Genomic DNA, 19,583 nt, shown 5'->3' with positions numbered 1-19,583 from the left:
TAGAGGTGTTTTAAATTAGGTCAAAACTTTGGAAACCACTGTGTACAATAGAACAAATCTGATTAAGATACCTTATCAACTGCCTTTTTAATACATTTTTAAACTCATAAACAGACTCTTATGAACACCCTCTATATAAAACAACAACTAGCATGCTAACGCGCACTTCCTGATTATTGGACTAAAGTGGTTCCTCTCTATAACGCGCTTCACCTTTCGCGTTCTCGCTATTTTGCAGCTTTTTTTAGTGCAATTTTACATGCGTTTTTACATTGTATGATCGTGCATTGTGTTCTGCGTCCTGATTGGCTGTTGGACTGTAGACCATTGTCCATCAGTCTCCTCCGTGCCGTGTCTCCTGTTCAGTACAGAATGTGTTCAGACAAATTTACATAAACGTTGGATCGCAGTGTGACTCTGAAGTGCTGTACGTTTGCAATTTGTTTTCTCCCCGACAAAACCCACGACGTCGATGAAACGTTCTGCACCGACAAAGACGCCGACGAAGGTTTGAACTTTGAGAGAGTTTAAACGAGAGAGAAATGTGAGAAAATGTTAATGCCTGTGTGAGAAAAGTGTATAAAGTGTGTGGTGAGGGGTTTTACAGCCGCAAAAGTTATATAATAATTGTAAAAAATAAAGCTGATACTTCGCGGATTTCGCCTATTGCGGGTTATTTTTAGAACGTAATGAGGGACTTATTTTGACCTCTGATACAATATATGTGTACTGCTCAAATTGCTCTAATGTATGAGGAAAAAAACATCTTAAGGGCTAATAATAATGCATTTGCTCTGTCAGTTTGTTTTACACATTAGATTTTCATACATAGGTTATATTTATGTTTAATATATTCTCAGTGCCTCCTCCACACTGCCCTATGGTCCCACTGCCTCCAGCTCTGCAAAGATCTCATTCATTTCCCACACCATTAAAAAACTAATTTATATTCTTTTAACAAATCCAGAGCCTGTCAAATTATTGATTTGAAAGGAGTTTGAATTTAAATGTGACACTAACACTTTAGGCAAGTCATAAAAGACCTGTGTGGAGTCGAAATGAAAGGCAGGTTAATCGCTTTGGAATTGGGTATTTCTGTATTTAACAAAGGAAAAGTGTCCTCTAAAACACCAGAGGGATAATAACTCACAGTAGAAGTAGTACTAGGAGTAGTAGTAGTAGTAGTAATAGTAGTAATAGTAGTAATAGTGGTAGTAATAGTAGTAGCAGTAGCAGTAGTAATAGTAGCAGTAGCAGTAGTAGTAGCAGTAGCAGTAGTAGTAGTAGTAGTAGTAGTAGTAGTAGTAGTAGTAATAGTAGTAATAGTGGTAGTAATAGTAGTAGCAGTAGCAGTAGTAATAGTAGCAGTAGCAGTAGTAGTAGCAGTAGCAGTAGTAGTAGTAGTAGTAGTAGTAGTAGTAGTAGTAGTAGTAGTAGTAGTAGTGGTAGCAGTAGTAGTAGTAGTAGTAGTAATAGTAGTAGTAGTAGTGGTAGCAGTAGTAGTAGCAGTAACAGTAGTAGTAGTAGTAGTACTAGTAGTAGTAGTAGTAGCTGTAGTAATTTGGTCAAACATTTTTATTGTGTATATGTTTTCTGTCATATTATAATATATATGATTATGTTATTATTTGCTATATAGTTAGACCTGTAATCTACGACACATGTGGATCATTATTTTATATTTTAAACATTTTAAATCGTAATATTTATGCAAAAAAATGTGACAAGTAACAAGCTGGATACCTGCAGTTAAAGGGCCCGGATTACACTACTGTCTGATCTGTTCTAATGCTGTTTCCTCGTCACAAACAGACCTGGAGTTGTGTTTTGTTTCATTCACACATGTTTAACACACAAACCCTGCATATTGAGGCTGAGTTCTTCTCTCAAACTGAAAAAAACACTCTGTTCCACCTTGTGATGTCATCATGTGGTGATACAGGAACCATGCCACTATGTCTAGAATCATTTGGATGATTTCAACCCTGGATTTAAGCGATACAGGCAGACTAATAATAAAGTGTTACTCAAACATGCGTGAATCAAACAAAACATAACTCCAGGTGTATTTTTGAGGAGGTAGCAACATTATAACACGACTTAAAGCTCATAAGAGTCAGTTTGGTGTAATATGGGACCTTTAAAGTTGATTTGGTGCAGTTAAAAGTCAGTTCTCCCCTTTAAGTGTCAGGATTCTTGTTTTTTCCCTGTGTGTTCTTGTGCTGTCTCCCCTCCCTTCTGTGAGTCTAGCACCACTCTCACCAACGTTACCACCCACTACTCACCTGCAGCCGATCAGCAATCAAGCTGCAACCTCTGGAGTACAAAGACCCTGCTCTTTTTTCTACACACGAGGCCATATTGCCAGAATGTCCTCCATGGTATATGAACTGCTTGGCCCAGTTTGCTTAGTCGTTTTTGGACCCAGCTCCCACACCCAACTATTGCATTTTTTCTTTGTCATAAACCAAGGTCATTTTCCAAATCCCGAGTCATTATGACATTAAGTCGCTCAAAGTTTTGACAGTGAATCAATATTTAATAGTAGTGCAGTAGTAGTACAATCAGAATTTCAAGTGCAAAAATGGAAACTACTAAAATGTCCTCTCTCTCCTCTTTCCTCTATAATTGGCAGAATACATCTAGAAAAGAAGGCTCCTACTCGCTGGTTTCATGATGTATTCAGTCTGGGGCCCTATAGAAAGCTTTATTGATAACCTCTTTGATCTACATTTCTGAAGCAGCTGAAGCACTGATTGAATTCTTATTCAGACTTAATACAGAGACAGACAGACCTCCTCCACAACTGGTGGCAAACGTATATTTATATCTGTATATGTGTGTCTATGGTGGTTTAAATGCAGATTTGTAGACTTGGTTTATGGTTAAACGTCCCATATTTTTCTGATCCGTGTTATAATATTTCCTCTTAACATACATAGTTGTGTTTTTAAACTCCACACACCTTCACTAGAATCACTTGGATGATTTCAGCCCTGGAATTGCCGATCTCTATTGAACTAAAAGTAAAAGGAGGAAGGAAAACCACCGCTGTTCACCGCTGAACTTCCTAATTTCCTAATATCAGTTTAGTAATAACTTTGCGCCGGACCCAGAACACACATTTCTTCAATACCTTATGAAGTTGTGAATCTGGTATAAGCAAAAAACGATTTTGGGCTCAGATCTGATTCGACATAGAGGAAAGAGAGACAGTACTTAACAATAACAACAGCAGCAGGATGTAGTGTCCATGTACCATGTATTGTGACAATATGCAAAAAAAAAAGTATGTAAAATATTTACAGAGTGCACTGTTCAGTTCATTTGATAAGTTCTACTTAAAGAGTTCAACAGTTGAGTACAGTCCACTGTATTAATCCACACCATTCTGGAGTCCAGTTTATCGACAGAGGAAATGATTCGAGGCAAATAGAGTTTGAATGTGTGTGTATGAGTCCAGATGTGTTGGAGTAGGTGGAGCGAGGCTTTTAGCCTCCTACCACATTTGCAGTATCATTCATGCAGCATTAGTCCGTTGGACACCGGCAGTTCAGACCTTGCTGTCCGGTAAGATCCAATCCAAGCAGACATGAAGAAGAAGAAGAAGAAGAAGAAACTTGGCCTCTACAAGACATTCCAGTTTCAGTATTCTGCATGTCATTAACATTATTGCAATAAATAAATAAATTCTAGATGTACATCACAGTGGTACCATAACAATTCATAAATGTATTAGTATTAATACATAAGACTACTCAAATAAGGCAAGTGTTTATAAACTTTTCATCCTTCAATGAATGAATGAATGAATGGCAGCTGCTAGCGCTTTTAGCAGCTACTCACTAACAACAAGATATCCAAACATTAGCTGTGGTGATAATTAGCTAACATTTTAAATACTTAAGTTTCCGGCATGCACTATTAAAACGAAGGCAGTCTGTACCAAAACACTAAAAAGTTACGTTAGCACTTTACATTAGCTGTGGCTAGTACTGCTTAGCATTAGCACCACTTAGCAACAGTGACAACACTCACCTGTTCCTTTGATTAAAAGCACAGACCGACGTCAGAGTGGAGGCATCTGCAAACTGAGGGACACAAAACTCGGATATAGACATATAAAACATGAACCCAAAGTTTTAGGAGGAGTTTTAGGCCATTATCGGTGCTAGCATTCCACCCATCTCCCATCAGCCCATCTCCCATCAGTGTGTCTGCTCTGTTTATTCCCAACACATGAGGTCACACTTCCACGTGGGGCTACCACGAAGTATCCCAAGATACTGAGTTGAAGTGGTAATGGAGCAGGCAGTATGTTAGAATGTACAGAGAGTATAAAATGTATATAATCATATATTATTAATATAGGCTGGTTACACTGGTGAATCTCCTAGAGTTGAAATGGGCATGATTGACAGGTGGATCCGTGCATACCATGTGTTATACTGGTTTAGTTCTCATTAAGATCTGGTTTAGTGCAGCTCTTGTTCCCAATCTGGTCATTATTTATTAACAATGATTCTACCTTTAGGCATGTCACAATAAGACATTTTGAAGCTCGATATATCACTGAAGTAAATATAGACGATAAACGATAATACTGAAACTAATCTAAGCCACTAACACAAAACCCAAGAGCAGATTTAAACTACACTAAATCTCCAATATTGTTCAAAATCTTGAGCTGCGATAAATAAACAGCAAAATGAAACTCTTTAGTCATTAGTTTTGCATCTGTAATGAGTCATACAAGTTAATAATTCAAACTTTTATGGCTTAAATCTTATTATACAGCCAAAAAATAACCAATAATTTCTCAGTAGTACAAAGAAAAAGTCCACAGATAAACATTGACCTCCAAAAAAAATATTGTTCCAGCTTCTTTAATAGAACGACACGTCAAAATAGCGATTATCATGGATTAGGTTGCCAGAGTCTTGACTGCGAGTCTGGACCTATAGTAACACTGTTGTGCCTTTGCCTTGGACGTTATTATTAGTCTATCTGTTTCTATAGAGATAATCACACCTCATTTACAAAGGTGAAGTCTGTCACTGACTAATTTGTCTGTATAACTGTGCGTATTCAGCTTTCAATCAAAGCCAAAAGTGAAGTATGACCCTGAAAAACAGCTAAAACAAGAATCACCTGGTTTTGAAACATGGCTGTAGGTTAAAGTACATTTTATGAAGCTCAACAGTGCAACTAAATTTCCTTTTTCAACTTGTAATGTCATCGGGTAATACAGCACTATTACATGACTTAAAGCTCACAAAAGTCTATTTTGCGTAATATAGGACCTTTAAACTCATGATTCACACGTTTAATCTGTCTATATATAAATACATAGTTATTTTTTCTGTATAAATAACTGTTTTGCATGAATTCCCGTGCAGAAGCCAGAGCAGCACAACCACAGCAGTGTTAAAATACGCACTATGAGAGGAGAAGGGGCATGAATGAAAGTGTGCAGCTCGGACTGTCACTATAATCACTATATCCACTGTATTTACCGCGTGTACAATGTCTTTACAAAAGCGGAGAGATTTTTGCTAACTTGTATGGAATAAGGTCAGATTTAAGCTCTTTGGTAAATGGTCATGGTCACATTTTTATATAACGCTTTTCCACCTTCAAGACACTCAAAGTGCAAGGACATAACAACATTATTCATTTGTGGGAGCTGCCGTACCACCAATCTGTGGATCAGTGGATCTGACAGCTCTACCGATGATATTTTTACGTTGAAAGTGGGATTTGTACCAACAACCTTCAGCTCAGTGGACAAATGCGCTTGGTTCATCCTTCTGTTATTTAAAAATAGGTTTACTGGGATCATCCTGCTTCGTGTCAACAGCATAAAGTCATTCAAAGATTATCGTTTATCGTGATATTTCTCTGTAGTGATATATTGTGCTTCAAAAATTCTTACCGTGACATTAGAGGAAGAGGGGGCGACGAGGAGAGAGACATGAGGCCCTCCACGAAAGAGCAAAAAAAAGAAGAAGCGAAGGAAAAAAAGCAAGGGCTAACTTCTGGCTAACACAAGTGAACACAATACACTAGCTCTTTTACTGCGTGCTCATTTTGCCAATTGATACGCCGCGGTGACGTCACGCTGTGGGGTTTCTACATGCATGTCTATGGCAGAATGTTCAGCAGTTACCATGGTGACACCGTGGCGGCAAACTTTAGCAAACACCGCCAGGAGTTTTTGATTAATACGAGCGTCCGTGGTTCTGTTTAGGAGTTTGACTTTCAACAATAAAAGTGAAAGTGACTAACTGTACAAAAAATTATTGGCTAACGCTAGCTAGCTTGTGACTATAATGTTATTTGATTGCATTCGGACTCGTTTAACAGCACGAATCAGCTCACGTTGCAGTTTCAGCTACGCCAAGTCTTTCTGGTCAGATTGCGTAAAAGAAAAGCTCAAATTGAAGTCAAATTTGAGCGTGAAAGCCTCAAACAGAGCAGTGCCTCCAGTTAGCATCGCACCCCCAGGGACTGTTGATGATATCAGATGAAAAGTATTTTAAAAAAAAAGGTTTATATTGCGTGTATAATGTGCAGATTTGGGTCGGAGTCAGATGTTAAGTGCGTGATTCATATCCAGATGGAGGTTTTGAACAGAAGGTGGTCAGGGCGGGTCACATGGGCCTGTACTTTAAGGGTTAATCTAATAATCAAAGTCTGCAGTGATATTTAGTCGCTGTAACCAAACAGATAAGCTCATATGACAGGACTGTAAATAACACAGTTGATTAGATTTCATTTTGCTCTCTATGCAGTTGTTTTCTGCCATAATTGGGCCTGCCTGACGCGTCCCTCCTGTGGATTAAATAGAGCTTGTAATTACTTTTCAAATCACCACGAACAAAATGTGTGGGAGAAATAACATACCAGGAAAACCAACGTCGCTTTAAGAATATCTTTTCCCGGGATACTGATACTTTTCAGCTGATGCCATCAACGTTCCCTGGGGGTGTGGCGCTAACTGGAGGCTCTGCTCTGTCTGAAGCTGTGTTACTCACGTTAGACTTTAACCCGAGATTTGTTTTTAACACAATCTGACCAGAAAAAACGGACTTAGCTGGAACCAGAACAGCTGATTTTTTACAGTTACAGGACCATGAACTCTCGTGTTGATCACAGGCTCCTGAAAATGTGTTGTTTAAATCCATTTTGTATTTTTTCTTGCGTTTTCAGACCATCTAAAAACGTATCAGATGAGTGACTATGACCCATGTTCTCACTTTTTTTTCCTCAATTACACCAATTTTGTAATAGATAGGAGCATTAAAGAGGGGAGTATTTCACTTCTTGCGGTATTAACACAATCAGTTTACTTCCTGCTAATGAAGCTACTGCACATCGAATCAGATTTGTGAAGCTGTAGTGTACAGTTTTGCATCACATTTTTGTATATTTATAGAGAATTGTCCTGTGGGAGCATGGGTGACGTAGGCTTGTGGGCGGAGCATTGGACAGACTCTTACAGCGAACCGTGAGGAGGGTTCTTCGTTAATTCTCAGTTCTATGTGCTCCTCAGCCTTTCCATCTCCTCTTCATTAAAGTGACGAGGACATGTACAAAACCCTCTATCTTTACCACTGATAAAGGTGTTTTGGTATTTAATATTACCAAATAATACTTATGCAATACTGGTTGATTAATGAATTGTATGCCAGCCACATGTGGTCGGGATTATGAAAATGTCAAGTGTTCTCTCTTAGGTATGGCCTGTACAGCTGTATGTCTTACTGAAGGATTTGTGATATTAAAGTGGGACATAACGTACACAGAGGCGAGTAGGTTACTACTACGACAGGCAGATCAAAAACTGGGATCAGTGTTTCCGATTCAATTAGCTTTATGAAAAAAGTACAACTTGAGCAGTGGTACTACTGTATTTTACTATGATTCGCACTTTTTGTCATAGTTTGGCTGAGGGTGCGACTTATACTCAGATGTGACTTATATGTGAAATATAAGTCACATAAGTCAAATATAAGTCAGTGAAGAATTAAATAGATTTAGTGATTTGGAGTGAGATCCAGAGTAAACTTGTTATCTTGTTTTTTATTTTTTAGTTATCTGATTAAATGTTAATATCTTACATTAACATACCCGACATGTATGTAGTTCACTGTGTATACGTCATGTACGTGTTTACCTATGTGTTATGTAAAGGTTGATTATACATGTTACAGTTCACTTGTTTGAGCAAAAGATGGCGCTGGTGTGTTTGTAATACCTGTAAGAAAATGTACTTGACTTGTTTGTAATACCTGTAAGAAAATGTACTTGACTTGCTTGTAATACCTATAAGAAAATATACTTGACCTGTTTTCATATTTAATTTTCCCTTATTTATTTCCCCTTCATTTATAAGACCATAAGACCATGATAATTCATGAACAATACTGTAAATGTTTAGTTTAGTTTAAGGTCACGAAAACTACTTCCTGTTTGTTGTCTGTCTCGGATTTTGAACAATAAATTTCCCCAAAAATGCGACTTATAGTCCAGTGCGACTTATATATGCTTTTTCTTCATTATTATGCATTGTTTCGCTGGTGTAACTTATACTCAGGAGCGAGGTATAGTCCGGAAAATACGGTACTTAAAAAATATTTGGCTTTCCGAGAACTACCAGATTTAAAGGTTGTACACTATGCAAGATGTTTTATTTATTTATTTATTTATTTATTTTCAGCCCAAAGCTTTGCTCCAAATTGGAAAATGGGAACGATCATTGTTAGAGATGCAATGATACTGATGCTGGTATCAAACATCAGCGCTGATACTGAAAAACTGTCTGGTTCTGGTATTGTTTCCATAATATCGGTTCAGTCCATTTCCCGGTTGGGCCTTTAATTGGACATAATAAGATGATTAACAGCTGATTTTGGCACAGAACATCTCATAATCTTTGAGCTTTTATTCATACAAAGTTCTTCAGTAGTGATTTGAAGAGTAAATAACAGTTATAACAGAATGGATCTCTTGTGTAATAAGCGAACTGTGTTTTAAGAAGTGCCATTTTCTCTCTCTACACTGGTATTGGTTAAGATCAGGTAGTATCAGTATCGGTATCGGAACTGAAAAAGCTGGATGAATAATTGCAGCCAACTCGCCTTTTGAGTCATTGTGTGTTTTAAAGACTAGTACTAGAGCCGTGGTACTCAAACCTGTCACAGCAGATCCCATCTAAGAAATGATTTGACTTTTCGAGCGCCACCGGATTTAAACTGATCGAAACGTCGCACATAAAGTATAATCCCAGACCTCCTCACGTTCTCGATGAGGGAAAACTCCCAGAACACGTGAGAAAGCTACAAAAAAAGTTGATTACAAATGAAAAAATGACTTTGTTCAGTTGCAGCGTGTCCATTTATAAATTCTAATCTTGAACAAGTAAGAAGTACAGTATTATCACTATGTACAACTCTTTAAATGAACTTAAAAAGGTTGAAATGGACAAAGAAGGCACAAAATAAGATTAATAATAATAAAAATCATTTGAATGTTAAGTTGGTGAAATAGTTTAGGACGATTGTGACCTGATCTGTTGATGTGACGAAGAGTTTAGGACAAACAGGGACGAGTTTGATTTAAAAGTCATGTTATTGCTAAGTTTTGGGTTTTTTCCCACCTAAAACATTGCTCCAAATTTGAAGATGGGTCCCTGTCAGGTTCGCAAAGCTGTATTGAAGGATGGGTCAAATGCAAACTAGAGCTAAAAGATTAATCACAGTCTGGAACTGGAAATGCAATTTGACTGGACACAATTAAATGGCCAAGGCTACAGTTTTTGAAGTGGCATAATTTCCCCCACAAACAACAAAATCTCCTGTCTTATTCTGCATAAAAACTCTTGACAATACACGATTAAAGATTACGCAAACATGCACAAATCACTCCAAATACAACTTCAGATGAGTAAATGTTGAGGGGAAGCAACTATAAGACGGTTAAAAGAAAACATTTTTTGCAGAATTGGTCTGGTTTAATGTTATCCAGAGAAAGAGCAAAAGCAAAGTTTGTCAGAGGAGAGTTTTATGGCATAACACTTGATGCTCTGCACTAGTCACAGACCAACGTGATGATATGAACAGTTGAGTTTGTGAGGTCGCGATGCTGAGTGCGCTCTAATTGCGCAGATTGCCAACACTTCGTGGAGGGGAGGACATTCACGCACAGCTGCCCTCCCGGCGAGACAGATGCTACGTCAGGTCCAACAGGTTTGTTACGCAGTATGGAACCACCGCCAAGACGTTTGTGTTTGAGAAATGGTGCGATTTCTTTGACTGTGCTGAGCCAAAAAGTCAAAACTATTTTATCTTTGCGTTTTTTTATTGGCACTATAACATTTCAACCGAGACTAAACCAGGACTGTCCAAAAGCTTAAAGTTTAAAGCTTCTCTATGTAACCTCCTGATCTCCCTTTAGAAGCTTTGGGATTGTTAAGAAATGACATCACTTCCAGGTCAAACTGACAACTACACAGCTCAGTTTTAGCTTTGTTTTTCATCAAACAAGAGACAGTTGAATTTCAAAAGTGTTTTTAATCACAAACTGTATCAAATATGTAAGTAATGTCGTATTAATCTAACATAACATAGGATTATCAGTGTGTATATGTTCACCGCTAATGTTTCTTATCTCAACCTTGTACACTTTAGCACACTTAAAACTGTGTTAGCATTAAGCCACTGCAGCCTCTTCATCACACTCAATCCTGCTGCTGTGCCTGGAACGCTCCACAGTTGGTTATTAAGCTTATATATCTATATCTATACAAATACTAGATGTATAAATTGAAGGAGAAACAGATGACAGACTCGCTTCCCACCAAAAAGTTACAAAGTGTATCTTTAAACTAGGACTAAAAAGCCAATTCTGGACAATTTCCTGGCCAAACCAAGACCAGGTTTGTCTAATTAAAACCTCAACTCAATTAATCATTTCAGACAAGCCTCCATTATGCAGATTCTGAGTGGGATTAACATACAGGGTTATTGCACGTGACTGTAAAGACACACAGCGCAGATTTACCGAGCCTCGTGCTAAAAGATGGTGATGCACACGATTTACCGTTAAACTGCGCCTCTTATTCCTACTGAAATTCTAATATATACACAAGAGTTTAGCGTCTGAGCAAAAGGACTGTGCTGTTTGTGCTCGGTTTGCTCACGCAGAGGCCTCCAGGATGTGAGGTCATTGACTGTTCTGCCTTTTTATTCATTCAATACAATTAAAACTGGGTAATAGAGGAGAAACAGCTGGGTAAAAGAGAGGCATGCTGGGAAACGCAGGCTGAACTTTTAAAATAGCCTTCTATAGTGCTGCCGACAGTGACTTGGATTAGCGACTTGGCCGTTTGAGACTGATGTCATAGGACTAGGGGTGTGCAAAAATATCAAAATATCAATATATCGCATCGTTTAATTTAATGATACAGTATCGATATCGCGGGCTGCTGAATCGACATATTTTTTTTGCATATTTTGCCAAACTATTTTGTCATAGTACTAATGTGTTGTGTGGCATTTGACATTTGACTCACTGTTTTGATTATTAAAGTAGGTTTATTTTATATTAACTTTGCACAGATAGTGGTTTAACAAAGTGGTTTATCGCGGTCATGATTTAGTCGATACGTCGTGATCCTTCAGAGCCGTGAAAATCCACATGTGTAAATGTAAATGTGGAGTTCGTATAAGCTGTGGATGAATAATATTGACCAATGGAACAGTCTGATGTGTGCTTCTAGTTAGCAAAATGCACTAAACACAATGCACTTGTTTATGTTCATCCATCTTTTGTAAACATAAGACTAAATGCACTATTAATATTTATTTTTTATTAACATGGGGTTGATCATTACGGGTCACGAAACGCTGTATTTTTCACTGAATCGCATCGAATCAATTTGAAATATATTGCGTCATTACTGTATCGAATCGAAAAAGTACTGTATTGAGATATGTATCGTATCGTGGCCTACGTATCGAGGTATGTATCGTATCGGCAAAACCTTAATGATTCTCAGCCTTGACACTGATGCCATAATAAATATCAAGAATATCAGTATATTGTATTGTTTAACGTATTGATACAGTATCAATATCACGGGTGGCTGAATCGTCATACTTTTTTTGCGTATTTTACCAAATTATTCTGTCGTAGTACTATTGTATTGTGTGGCTTGTTCATGCCGTACATTTGATATTTGATTCACTGTTTTGATTTGAAATATATCGTATCATATTGTATCAAATCAAAAAAGTACTGTATTAATATATGTATAGTATCATGGCCTTTGTATCGAGGTATGTATCGTATCGGCAAAATCTTAATGATACCCAGCCTTACCCAGGACAGCTGAAGGACGTTCACCTTTTTTTGCAGATTAGGGTCAAAGTGTCAAAGGTCAAATGTGTGTTTTTTGTTATATTGCCTTCAAAATTGCGTATTATTAGGATGTTTTAACTGTGAACCATCAACTGTAGACTCGTGTACTTTTACTTTACATGACTTTTAATGCCCCATCTGTGCAGAAACTGGAGCTGTTTGTCCTCTACACATAATTTACACCTGTTTTTCCCACATGATAAACCTCCACAGTGTTTTCGTCCTTGTTGTCTTGATAAACCAAGCAGCACTCGCACGACAACTTCATCTGTTTTTTCCTTCTTTTTTTGTACGTTTTGCATATTCATTTCCTCCCAAAAGCAAAATCTGAGCTGCATCTATAAGAGACGCTAATCTAAACGCAGTGTGTGTTTTACTTTGTCCGATGCGTTTAGCGAGAACGCAAACACTAAACCACATAAAAGACTAAACCGGGACATAAAGGTCTATAAAGGGCCCATATTACTCTATTTTCTGATCTATGTTATAATGTTGTTTCCTCCTCAAAAATAGACCTGGAGTTGTGTTTTGTTTCATTCAAACATGTTTGAGTAACACTTAATTATCAGTCTGTACATCTCCAAACCTCAAAATGCTTTGTTCCACCTTGTGATGTCATGAAGTGGTAGTTTTCAAGTTAACAGCTTCTTTTACCTTTAGTTCAGTAGAAATTGGGCAATTCCAGGGCCTAGATCATCTAAATCACATATGTCAAACTCAAGGCCCGGGGGCGAAATACGGCCCGCCATGTCATTTTATGTGGCCCACGACAACGTAAATTTCAATGTATGACTGTCTTAAAATGTCAGAGTTACGCGGTTACACAGACATATTTTTTATATCTTTGCAAATTTGAGACGGCTGATGTGGTGTGGCCCTCGCTGAAATTGAGTTTGACACCCCTGATCTAAATGATTCTAGTGAAGGTGTGTGGAGTTTACAAACACAGTGGAGCACTTCCTGTATTACCAGATGACATCACAAGGTGGAACAGAGTGTTTTCAGTTTGGGAGAAGAACTCTAAATATGCAGGGTTTGTGTGTTAAACATGTGTGAATGAAACAAAACACAACTCCAGGTCTGTTTGTGACGAGGAAACAACGTTATAACAGATCAGCCCTTTAAATGCTATTTTTATTGACCTTATTTTAATGCACCACATCTCTAGTTTGCGAACTGACAGCGGCAATAAAACATAACTGATTGTGGTAAACGTGTTCAGGGATACTCATTAGTTTAGCAGTTCATGTTTTAATTTTAGTTTCTTATGGATGTTGATGCTCCTGGGTGCGTTCAAGACGTGCCACAGTTCTACAAACAATAATAAAAATAATCAAAACTGCAAATCTAATCGCAATTGCGGTGATCGTCGGGGCAAATGTCATTAGACGTGTTTACCAAACTGTTCTGCCCTAGTCCGCGGAGATGATGTCGGACTAATGAGGTTTAAATCAGACCTATTCTGCAAAATGGACTTTTCAGAGCGTTTAACCGTGTTCTAGTTGTTTCTTCTCATTGAGCCTCTGAAGTTGTATTTGGAGTGATTCATGTTTGAATAATCTTTAATCGCTTATTTTCAAGATGTCATTTTGCAGATCAACTCCCGTTTCAAAGCAATCAGCAATACAGATGTCAAGCCCCTGCGTCGACACAATAACGACTATAATCCACTTATTGTTCAGTATAAGAAAGATGGAACCGTAGATATAGGGGCTCAAATGTATCGTATGTACTTTTTCTTTGTAAAACAGAGGAGATTTGGGGTATTTTTGTTGTACAGTGGTCGCTCGGTTATCGTTACATTCTAAAAAATAACCCGCAATAGGTGAAATCCGCAAAATCAGCTTCATTTTTTACTATTATTTTATATGTTTTTGGCTGTAAAACCCCTCACCACACACTTTATACACTTTTCTCACACAGGCATTAACATTTTCTCACATTTCTCTCTCGTTTAAACTCTCTCAAAGTTCAAACCTTCGTCGGCGTCTTTGTCGGTGCAGAACGTTTCATCGACATTGTGGGTTTTGTCGGGGAGAAAACAAATTGCAAACGTACAGCACTTCAGAGTCACACTGCGATCCAACGTTTATGTAAATTTGTCTGAACACATTCTGTACTGTACAGGAGACACGGCACGGAGGAGACTGATGGACAATGGTCTACAGTCCAACAGCCAATCAGGACGCAGAACACAATGCACGATCATACGATGTAAAAAAAAAATATGGAAAATTGTACTGAAAAAATCCATGAAACAGCGAGGCCGTCGAAAGGTGAACTGTGATATAGTGAAGGACGACTGTAATAAGATTTGAGCTGTGGAGGGTTAAATATTTAACTTCTGTGGATAATTATTGCTTCATTCTGTTCTGTTTGTGCTGCAGCTCAGGCCTTGATGATGTGTCCATTTAAAAATACTTTACTGGGCTCATCATTATTGTTATTGTGTCTTTTAAAGTAGATTCAATGTTATAGTTTATTACAGTGTATCTCTGTAATAATATATCGTGGTGTTTTCATGACCAGCCGATGTGTCCAGATAAAGTCTAAGTGTGACCCTTATCACGGGTGGGACCTGAACCCACTGAGTAACATTAAAGAATCTAAAAAAGCTCAGGTTCCTCCACCACATGAAGCTCAGGCTCCTCCACCACATGAAGCTCAGGCTCCTCCACCACATGAAGCTCAGGCTCCTCCACCACATGAAGCTCAGGCTCCTCCACCACATGAAGCAAACATCAACACTGTGTCACATTTAAAACTATTCTGCTGAAAATATCAAAAACTAAACTCTTTATTAAACTTTAGTGGTCCATAGACGAGGAAACAAAGTCCAGGAGGAACAAAGTGACAAACCTCCACTCAAACACTGAGTCTCCACCCAAACACTGACCCTCCACCCAAACACTGACCCTCCACTCAAACACTGACACTGACCCTCCACCCAAACTACGCTGATGCTGACCCTCCATCAAAATGTTGACGTTAACCCTGCACCCAAACTCTGACGCTCCATAAACTCTGATGCTGGACCCAAACACTGACCCTCCATCCAAACGCTGACGCTGACCCTCCACCCAAACGCTGATGCTGACCCTCCACCCAAACGCTGACCCTCCACCCAAACACTGACCCTGCACCCAAACTACGCTGATGCTGACCCTCCATCAAAACGTTGACGCTAACCCTGCACCCAAACACTGACCCTCCACCCAAATTCTGACCCTCCACCTAAACACTGACGCTAATCCCTCCATCCAAACACTGGCGCTGACCCTCCACTCAAACACTGACACTGATCCTCCACCCAAACGCTGACGCTGACCCTCCACCCAAACGCTGATGCTGACCCTCCACCCAAACGCTGACCCTCCACCCAAACACTGACCCTGCACCCAAACTACGCTGATGCTGACCCTCCATCAAAACGTTGTCGCTAACCCTGCACCCAAACACTGACCCTCCACCCAAATTCTGACCCTCCACCTAAACACTGACGCTAATCCCTCCATCCAAACACTGGCGCTGACCCTCCACTCAAACACTGACACTGATCCTCCACCCAAACGCTGACGCTGACCCTGAGGCTTGTGGGCAGAGGGTCCAAATAGGGCACGGGAGAGATCACTAGATTACTCAAACATGCACGGATGACATCTAAAACCTCTTCAGACATGTTTTTGATGAGGGAACAACATTACAACATGGGAGAAAGCTAAAAAAAATGGATATTGCATAATACTCCCTGTTTAAATCAAGTCTGTGAATACTTTTAAACTGTTCTATTAGGTGTTTTTTGGTCAGATTTTGTGTCTGTATCACCCGCCTATAGGGACAACAGATGGAAATGTGCATCTTTGCTATAATCCATGATATTTACACAAATGTTCATTAATATGCACTATCTCTGTTAAATAAATAAATACAATAAAAAGACCCAAGCTGATCACTGACTGGGAGAAATGACTGAATCTCTATGTACCTCTTTACCATGTCAAGTGCAATGGTAAAAGCAGCTCCAATGCATTCGCCGCTACTTGTGAAAAGCAGGACTAATTAAAAACCTCAGATAGAACAGCAATGGCTCAAAAAAATAACTAACCTCAAACAAAGGAACATACTTAATACTTAATACCAAATCCCATACCACAATGATAATAAAAACACCCTTTCTTTAGACAATAGAATGTGATTTTCAACATTAAATGACCGTACTTTCTTTTATATTCCCATGTGTCCTTATATCTGTGTAATCCCTCAGTGTCCAGGTAAATTCCATAGTGGTCCATGGGCGTGTACTAGTCTGTGTGTCTTATACTTGTTCTGATGCAGCTCAAGATCATTCTAAAGCTTCAGGAAAGGTTCATTTCTGTCCCGTGAATGTGACTTTCTTAGTTTTGATACCTACTGAAGTGAGCATCTAGTTTCAATATCAGTTTTAGTATCAATGAGCATCTGATTTTTATACTTTTGTCAAGCCTAATTTAAAATGCCTTATATTTTGCAAATAGGGATACCAATTTATTTTTTTATTTTTTATTTTTAAATAATTGTATATGCAAAAATCATACACATTTGGCTGTAATATGGTCACACGTTTAACAATTTATAGTCTTAAATTTGGTTATAGAAGTGGATAATCTAAATGAGACCACAACCTTTGCGAATAGGATCATTATATTTTATAGTTATATACCTATTTATTTATTTATTTATTTTATTTTTATTTTGTATTATTTTATTTTGTATTTATTTTTATTTTATTTTGTATTTATTATATATATATATATATATATATATATATATATATATATATATATATATATATATATATATATATATATATATATATATATATATAAAATTGTATATGCAAAAATCATATACAATCATATAAACCTGCAAGATGGTCACACGTTGTACTTATACTTTTATTTTACGAATAGGGATGCCAAAATATTTATTTATTTATTATTATTTTTAGTTTTATTAAATTGTATATGCAAAACTCATACACATTTGGCTGCAATCTGGTCACACGTTTAATCATTTCTAAGCTTAAATTCGGTTATAAAAGTGGATAATCTAAATGAGACCACAACCTTTGCGAATTGGATCATTTTGTTGATCTGATCTGGCAACTTTTCAAGAGAATTGCCATCGATTTAACCGCGCGTTTATTGCATTGTCTGAACGAGGGGCTGATCACTGCACTCGGTCTAAACTCGGTTAGTTCTCTCCGTGTTGACTTCTTGGAGAGATTTTCCACGGGGAATTTGGGCATCAGCACCACTGCTATTTTTATCCCAGCAGAAAACTCCCGAGCTGCGCAGGTGATGTGAAAGCTTCCCTTGTGTTTTTTTTAGACTGTAACAACTCAACGCGCTTAAAACATTCACCAAAAACACTTTAAAACTAACCAGGAATACCGCAATCTTAAGTTTACACTCACCTTTACGCACGGCACTTGTCAAACTTAACCAACTCGCGTGGATGTTTTGGATACTTGAGGAAGAATCGGATCAGATGCAGTGCTGTGGCTTATCCTGGGCTTCGTTCATCCCGGAGGAGTCGTCGGTTTTGGAGCAGGAGGAGCTGGTTCTTCTCCACGCGCGCTTTTCCCCCCTCGCTGTCCCTGGACCGAGTGATGAGAGGAGTCGCCTGCAGCCACGGGTCTCTCTCCGCTGTAGCTAGGTAACGGCGAGTGGGAGGAGTCCCCGTGTGCGTGTGCGTAAAAGTGTGCGTAAAACCAATATGCTCAGCTCGAGAGGGTTGACTTTTTTTTTATTGTTCCCGATTCTAAGTATGTATAGTGTGGATGGCAAACAAATGTAATGTTGCTCACTTTCTTAGAGCAGTGGACATGTGTCATAATAAGGGAAAATAACAGCTGTTTCTGGTCATTTTGGTTAAAAAAAAATTAGGCGAGAACGAGAAATATTATTTTTTATGTGTGTTCCAAAGTGTATAAATGCTTAGCAGACATATATACAGTGATTCTGACACCTGTGGGTAAAACTACAGGGTGTTACCTTTACAAAGACCCCAAAACTTGTGTATTTACTACAGAGGGTTCAATAATGGTGATCATTTTAATTTGGAGAGGTCAGAGCAAAGGCAGTTTCACCAAAATGACCCGGAATTCTAAGGGGTTAAGGCCAGATCTCTTAATGTGTGATTATTATAAAACACAGATGCAATCACAATGTTCGACTGCGCTTTAAATTTCTTATGCATAGAACGTTTAACTCTCCACTCTTCTTCATATAATATTCTCTGACTTTAAAGCAGAGCAGGCTGTTTGTGAACAAGTCTCTCCATGGCCTAGCACCAAAGTACATCTCCCACATGTTAGTGCCATATGAACCATGTCACACTCTGAGGACTTCAGGGACCGGCCTCCTGCTGGTCCCAGAGTCAGGACTAAACGTGGAGAATCAGTGTTTCAGTTTTATGCAGCTAAGATGTGAGACAGACCTCTGCTTTGACAATCTTTAAATCCAGGCTTATTCTGCACTTTTTTCTTTTAATGTTGATTTTATGCTGATTATTTGTGATTATTTATGTTTTGATTTGTGTGATTTTAATGTCTTTCTTACTCATTAAAGCACTTTGAATTGCTTTGTGTACGAATTGTGCTCTACAAATAAACTTGCTTTGCCTATAAAACATTAGTGCAAGCTTAGACTCTACTGCCTTTAACCCGACTGTATCGCTGTAACCGACAATAAAGATCTACAGAACGATGCCTCTGCGCCTGTTCTTCGTGCAACAAAACAGAAACCAACATTATCTACATCTTGTATTATAACCCACAGCCTGTTCCTATAGATTCAATAAGGTAACATCTTAAACTTTGCCTGCATTTGGTCGCCATTGCATTGTCATTTCAACAGTAAAAATGTTTGAAAATCTATTTAAAAGTGCTCTGCGTAACTTTCTACTGCGGGGTGTTGTTGTGATGACGTTTACAGTGACGTCAGCTCTCACGGGGGGAAGTCAGTTTCTTTTATAACGTCACTCTATATCAATATTGTGATTTAAGATGTCCAAATTATAACATAGGCCTAATGAACGTAATAAACCCTAATAAACGGCTCATAACGGTTTTCAAAGACGCCTTACGATTGAATCTACATACACTATTTAAAACATTA

General features: G+C 38.3%; 1 protein-coding gene across 2 annotated transcripts in view; it reads right to left on the bottom strand.

Annotated features, from left to right (window-relative positions):
* The window catches only part of sstr3 (somatostatin receptor 3), a 46,762-nt gene extending 28,701 nt beyond the window's left edge, over positions 1–18,061 (bottom strand). Inside the window, exon 1 of one of the 2 annotated variants that reach the window (XM_033971881.2) lies at positions 17,879–18,061. The gene's annotated coding sequence lies outside the window, so the exon portion shown is untranslated. The remainder of the gene's footprint in view (positions 1–17,878) is intronic. The other variant, XM_055223816.1, reaches the window with a different exon arrangement.
* Between the last annotated feature and the right edge of the window lie 1,522 nt (positions 18,062–19,583).

This window comes from Periophthalmus magnuspinnatus, chromosome 8, assembly GCF_009829125.3.
Source record: "Periophthalmus magnuspinnatus isolate fPerMag1 chromosome 8, fPerMag1.2.pri, whole genome shotgun sequence".
Lineage (NCBI taxonomy): Eukaryota > Metazoa > Chordata > Actinopteri > Gobiiformes > Gobiidae > Periophthalmus > Periophthalmus magnuspinnatus.
This window is presented reverse-complemented; position numbering and strand designations above follow the sequence as displayed.